Source organism: Protopterus annectens, chromosome 17.part0 (genome assembly GCF_019279795.1).
Source record: "Protopterus annectens isolate FY-2018-M chromosome 17.part0, PAN1.0, whole genome shotgun sequence".
NCBI classification, from domain to species: Eukaryota; Metazoa; Chordata; order Ceratodontiformes; family Protopteridae; genus Protopterus; species Protopterus annectens.
This window is the reverse complement of record NC_056751.1, coordinates 198,026,444-198,033,943: the sequence shown is the minus strand read 5'-3', so window position 1 is coordinate 198,033,943 and position 7,500 is coordinate 198,026,444.

Below are 7,500 nucleotides of genomic sequence, written 5' to 3'. Positions count from 1 at the left end.
TTTGTTGAGATTGTTTTGCTTTAAATTGGTGTAAATGGGAGAAGCATAGAGGAGGGTAGAGAGTAAATGAGAGTGGGCAACGGTAGTTCTTGCTTTAGGGGTGAGGAAGGGTCTTATCCTATACAAGGAGCCTAATTTTCTGTTAACGGACTTAATGGTGTTATTAATATGATTGTCAAAATTGAGTTTATTGTCTATTGTAACTCCTAATAACTTACAGGTCAGTTCAGGTGATATAAGGGTTCCATTACTAGCTAGGATGGAGAAGTGTATGGGAGGGGTCTTGTTGTTAGGAGTAATCAGAAGTAATTTGGTATTTTTGGCATTCAAGAGTAAGCACCGGTTTTGGAACCATGTTTCTACTATGGAGAAGACAGTTTGGCTTAGAGATTTCAGCTCAGGGAGAGATTTTGCAAAACAGATGATAGTAGAATCATCAGCATACTGTATGCAGGTGGATTGAGGAATAGCTACATGAAGATCATTTATGAACAGAGAGAAGAGAAGGGGTCCTAGAATAGAGCCTTGAGGAACTCCTAGTAAAACAGGGAGATATGAAGACAAGTGATTTTGCCACAAAACAGCTTGTTTTCGGTTGCTGAGGTAAGACTTGAACCAAAGGATAGAATTAGAATCCAGAGAGAGGGATTGTAGGGTATTTATAAGTAGAGTGATTGACCATGTCAAAGGCTTTTGACAGGTCAATGAAGAGTGCAGATGAGGGTAGTTATTGTTCGGTTGGTGCTAATAGTATTGGTGAAATATAGAAGGGCAGTGGTGGTGCTGTGAAAGGGTCTAAAGCCATGTTGGCAGCTGGCCAGGATGTTATTTTTAGTTAGGTAGTCTATTAGCTGATGATGGATACATTTCTCCATGATCTTAGCTAAAGGTGAGAGTAGTGCTATGGGCCTATAGTTGGAGTACTCATTAGGGTTGCCTCCTTTATGTAAGGGAATGATGTGGGAGATTTTCCAAAGATTGGGGATAGTGCTTTCAGAAATGGTACGGTTAATGAGAATAGCTACAGGATGAGCAATTGCTCTGGCTGCAAGTTGAAGGTATTCAGCTGGAAGGTTGTCATCAGAGGGTGTACAGGGTTTTAGCTTGTGAATTAGTTTCTGGATAAAGGAGATTGAGATGGGTTTTATCTTGAAAATAGGAAGATTGTCATGTTGGGAATTAGGTAGGTTAGTGTTTGTAGAGGTTAGCTGTGTGGCCAGGGTTTGAATGGTCTCTGTAAAATAGGTATTGAAGGCATTGGCAATTTCTAGATCGGTTTTGTTTTCTGACTCTAGGGGTGGAGGGGTACTAGAATGGCCGGGCTGAAGAAGGTTATTAATGGCAGTCCAAAATTTTTGTGGATTCTTAGTGTGAGACTGTTGAAGTTTACTGTAATAGGCTTTTTTGTCAGAGAGTATGGCTTTTTTAGTAGTATTACGTAGTTGTCTAAAGTTCAGGTGTTCTGAGACATCTCTAGCTGCTCTCCATTTAGCCCAGGATTTGTTTCTTATAAGTATTTTTTGTTTTGTGTCTTTTGAGAGCCAGGGAGCAGATTTGAACTTTATCCTGATAGATCTTTTGGGTGCGTTGGTATCTAGTATTGTTAAGAATTTGTGGTTAAAGTAGCTGACAGCTTCGTCTAGTGGGAGGATTTTTAGGGGGTTCCAGTTGCAGGCATTTAGTTCCATTTGAAATAAGTCAGGATTAAAATGTTTTTGGTTCTGGCAGTAATAAACTTGGGAGGTTTGTTTATGTCGTTTTATGCCTGATATACGTGGGCAAATGGTCACTGATATCATCTGGCAAGGTTCCTACTTGATAGTTTTGTCTTTGTTTATTGACTAGAATCCAGTCTAGGATGGTCTCTTTGTTGTTAGGTTTGTTGATTCTAGTAGTGGTGGTAATAGTTTGTTTAAAGTTATGTAGGTTGATATAAGAAGAGGGATTATCATTGTTGATACTATACCAGTCAGTGTTGAGGTCTCCTAGAATAATAGTTTCTTGTGGGTAGGTTGAGGAAATCCAGGACAGGGTATCTTCTATATTAGTAATGTTATGGCCAGGGGGTAGGTAGATGCAGAATATATATATAGCTCTGTTGGAGTTGATTTGTAATTTAGAGATCAAGATTTCAGCTGAGTTATCTTGGGTTGGGTTATGGGGTATAGGGGAGATAAGAAGATTGTTTTTAAAGAGTAAGGCCACTCCACCTCCTTTACGTTTTAATCTGTCATTTCTTAGTATGTTATATCCTGGTGGGGTATTTCATTGTCAGTAGTTGTAGGTTTTAACCATGTTTCTGTGAGGCAGAAAATATCAAATGAGTAAGTACTGAGAAGGGCATGGAGATGAGTTATTTTATTGTTTATGCTTCGAATGTTAAGATGTCCAATTTTTAAGGAGTTAGGAAAATTAAATAGGGTATCAGGGGAGTTGGGTGGAGAATGTGTAGCAGATGAAAAGTTAGGTTTAGGTGGGCCAGGGTTAGGTGGATGTCACCAGCGTGTAAGGAGGAATATTTGAGAGCAAGTATGTGGCTGTGATTAAGGATGGGTGGGATTTTTATATTTTTTACTGCAAGGTGGTTCAGTTTTATGGGAGTAAGTCTGTGGTATTTAGCTTGTAGGTAATTGGAGGTGGAGGTGATATTGATGTGGGCTTGGGCTAGTGAGTTGTTAAGGGTAAGTGTTTGTTTTTGTGAGTAGTTATGCAGGTAGAGGGTTTTTGTTTCAAATAAGGTGATTAGATAAGTGGTGGCAAGGACTACTGCAATTGAAGTTAAGAGTATAGCCATTTGTAGGGTGTGTCTGGATATAGTTATCATGATTCAATGTGAGTAGAGGTATTAGATTTAGAGCTAGATTATAAATAGGCAAAATATCAAAGTAGAGAGACTTGGTGTGAGGTTATGTCACAGTGCCTGAAGTAGGAAGGAGTATAGAGCAGGTGATACTGTGGAGGGAAAGAGAGTATTTGAGAGCAGATGTTGGGATTCTATGTGAAGAGGTAAAGGTTAGTTTAGGAGGTAGAGTATAGTAGAGATTGGAGAGTAGGAAGTGAAATGCTGTGATGAGTTAGGTTAGTGGAAGTGGTAAAAAGTGTAGATACAAATGGAAAGTAAGAGATAAGGAAGTAATAGTAGGTAGGGTAAGAACTAAGAATGTAGTGGAGTGAGTATGAGGCTTACAGTGGAAATATGCAAGTAATTAAAAATAGGTATTATTATAATATTCAACAAAACAACTAAAGTATTTACAAAGACATCCACTACAATCAGATCAATTAATTAAACTAAAATACCATGCTATTGAAATTAAAATTTTTTTAACAGATTTTGTAAATTATCCCATACAATAAAATAAGATGTTTTTCTATTTGTTCTAGTCCTAATTGTGTTTATTTCCATATGGCACACTATATTCATAACATTTTTAAATTCATTGAATGAAAGAGGTGTATCTGAAATCCAATTTCTAGTTATTATTTTCCTAGCCACTGCTAGAATAGACCATAACAAGGGAAGCTTAACCTTTTTAACACTTTGACGTACAGGTGTGTTGAATAATATAAGAGATTTAGAAATAATGAAATTATCTGTAAAAAGAGCCTGCAAAAATTCATTAATTGACTTCCAGTATTCTTTCAATTTTATACAGTCATAAAACATATGAGCCCAGTCAGCATTAATTTCTACATTACATCTCTTACATAGATTATCTTTATTATTTATTTTATTCATCATCAAAGGTGTATAAAAAGATCTATGTAAAAGTTTCCATGTATAAAGTCTCCAGACAATGGAAGACGTAGTTCTATAAGCAGATTCCAATATATATTGTTTATCTTGTTGATTTGGTGGGTCCCCATTAATAGAAGTGAAATAATTCCAGTATGAATCTACACTGTAAAAAGTTTCTTGTCTGATAACTTTATGTATGTATGAAAGTTTACCTTTATCAGAAACTTTATGTTGTAAATTTAATATCAAGTAATCAGTCAGTGTTGGAATAGATTCTTTAACAGTTATAGACATTAAATCTATTTTATTAATGAGATGTTGTCTAAAGGTCTGAACCTCTAACCAGCAAGTTTCTCTTAGATCAAATTCTTGTTTTAAGAAATCTAGATTTTTAACTTTATTATCAGATATCAACTGATACCAGTACTTTAGATCATTATCTATAGCTAAATGAGTTCCTTCAGAAGTAGATGACAAAAGCATACCCTGAGTATACATTATAGGAAATACAATAAAATTCCATTCCCTATACTTAGGGTGCATGAATATAAAGTTACGATAACTAATAATAATATTTAATGGGTAACAAACCATATGTTTAGGTGTAATAGGTGAAGTACAAAATTCCTTTAGTAACCATAACATGGAGTTATTTACAATCATATTTTTATGTGTTAAGGAGATTTTCATGAAGTGTATACTAATTAGCTCCCAATAATCTTTCCATTTTGTGACATATGACTGATCTATTAATAAAGTAATAACTTTTACAATAGAAGAGATAGTATATAAATTAAAGTCTGGAAAAGAAATACCCCTTGAGACCAGCTATTAGTATGTTTCTTTAATGCAATCCTAGGTCTATTAGGTGCCCATAAGAAATTTAACATTAGTGTGTTCAGTTTCTTGATAATTATTTTTGTAGGTGGAAGTATTATTGATTGCATTAAGTATAAAATCTTGGGGAATATTATCATTTTAATAATTGTAAGTCTCTCCTCCATAGTAAAAACATATTATTCCAGGTATTAAAAGATTTTGTATATTAAGAAAACAGGTATTATAATTATTATATATAATAGATTTAATATCTTTAGATAGTATTATACCTAAATAAGTTATCTGACCTGAATTGGGTACATATTTAGTAAAATCACTAATGAGAATATGTTTTCGTGTATATATAGGTAGTATTTTAGTTTTTCTTCATTGAATATTAAACCAGAAATACTTTTAAAATTCATCATGTTATCAAATAGAGACTGTATAGAAGAATTAGATCCTGCTGATGTAATTAGAACATCATCTGCAAAAAGTTGAATTTTGGATGTTGTATTTTCATCTATTTCAAAACCCTCTATGTCAGTACTGTTTCTGATCAAATTAGCCCAAGGCTCCATTACTAAAGTGAATAATAGTGGAGAAAGTGGACATCCTTGTTTTGTACCTTTAAGAATGGGTATTTTTTGTGAAACATATGTTCCTACCTTAATATAAGCCAACGTTCCTCTGTATAAATGTTCAATTAGATTTACAAATGCATCCGAGAAGTTTGTACACTTCATTAAGGTAAACAGATAGTCCCAACTTACTGAATCAAATGCTGAACTTATATCAAGACTAATAAGTGTTAAATCTTTCTTTTTCCTATTTGCAAAATCTATTAATGTTAAAGTTCTTCTTATATTATCAAAAGTATTTCTATTTACAATGAAGCCTGTCTGATCTATATCTATAATGCCGGCAATGATTGTCTTCAATCTATCAGCAAAGATATTCATAAACATTTTATAATCAACATTAAGTAATGAGATGGGCCGATATGAAGAACATCTAGTTGTATCTTTATTAGGTTTTAAAATTGGCGAAATAAATGTATATTGCCAAGATGGGGGGGTTATTAATTCAGTTTGGGCCAAAATAAAAACCTTATGTATTAATGAATATGTATTTTTAGAAAGGATTTTATATATCTCTGGTATAATACCATCATTACCCGGTGCTTTGTTTGATTTAAGCTTATTTATTTGTGTAATAACTTATGTATATGAAATACTCTTGTCCAATAGTTTAATCTGTTGTTTATTAAGCTTTTATTCATATTTGTGGTTATAAACTCCTTTATTTTATCTTTAGGTTCCATGTTAATATTATTATGGTTAATTTTGTGAAAGTGATTTCTAAATTCATCTAGTATTTCTGGTATACTAGAAACATTCTTCTTTTCCTTAGAGAAAATATTTCTTTGATATGGTTTTGTTTATTCAACCTTTTTGTTTTATTTTTAAGTCTATGTAAGTATTTGGGGCTTATTGAATAAGACAAAACTTGTATTTCTCTAAAGTTATTTTAACTTTATGAGTTAAAATTTCTTTGCATTTCTCATTTAGTTTGTTTATTTCTTCAATAACTTTCTTGTCCATAATATTTTCTTTATTATTATGTTTATAAGAGTCTAATTTACTTTGAATATCTAACAATTCCTTATCCCAAGATTTCCTTTTATTATTATACCATCTGATACTTTGTCCATATAGATATGATTTTAAGGCATCCCAAACATAAACAATGGAGACTTCAGGAGTGTTATTTATGTCTAAAAATGTTTTACTTCTGAAAGTATATATGCTTTATAGTCTTTTAGTTGAGTTAAGTATGCTGGTATCCTTTTGATCTGAACATTATGAGTATTTTTATCATGAATTCAAAAACAATTGAATTATGATCAGATATAGGACATGAAATGATTTTGGAATTAATTAAATCTGTTACCATCTGGTTAGAAATAAAGACCCTATCTATTTTTGAATAAGTTTTGTATCTGTTAGAAAAAAAGGTGTATGGTAATGATTTTGAATCTATCTGATTATTAATATCATTCAAATGATAAGAATTAGCAAAATCCTTTAAATGTTTTGCATTAGATGTAATTCTTCTCTTTCCTATAGTGGTAGTATCACTTTCATGTAGTATACAATTAAAGTCACCAGCTAAAATAATATCTCCTATAGAGAATGATATGATCTTCTCAAGATGATGTTTCACTGTATTAATACCAATTCCAGGTATCCAATATACATTAATTAAAGTGTAAGTCTTCCCATTAATTTGTATTGTAACCATACAAAACATTCCTTTGTCATCCTGATAAGACTTAATGGTTTTAGGAATGGGCATACTTTTATTCCATAAAATAGCCACTCCTCTTTTTTCTGAGTGTGCTCTGAACTAACCAATACTGTATATTTGTTTGTGGCTAGTTTATCAATATCTTTTTCAAGAGATGGGTTTCTTGTAGGAAGACTAAGTTGGCCTTATGTAAATTAATGTATCTTATTAGGCTTGCCCTTTTAAATGGATTATTCAATCCATTAATGTTTAAAGAAATTCCTTTTAAAGATGTCATTTGGCATTTTTAAAACTTAAGAATCTTATGATCAAAATAACAAACAACAAGATAAGTAATGTTACATCTCCTCCTTTAGGTGTACCTTTAAATATAGCTGTATTTATTGAATCTCTTATGGGATTTCGTATAGGATTCAATTTTGTTTGTAGTGACAATGAATGTACAAAATATATTGTGGATGTCAAAACTATATACAAATAACAATGAACAAGTGAAAATAATGTAAGGATTAAACCTTGCATCCAGCCTGGAGTTATAAACTCCAACTTAGAGTAGTATTTACCACTCAAGTTAACCCCCTATCCTAAGCAGCAGTACGTCAGCTACCACCTTATCAATTTAATACTAGTTA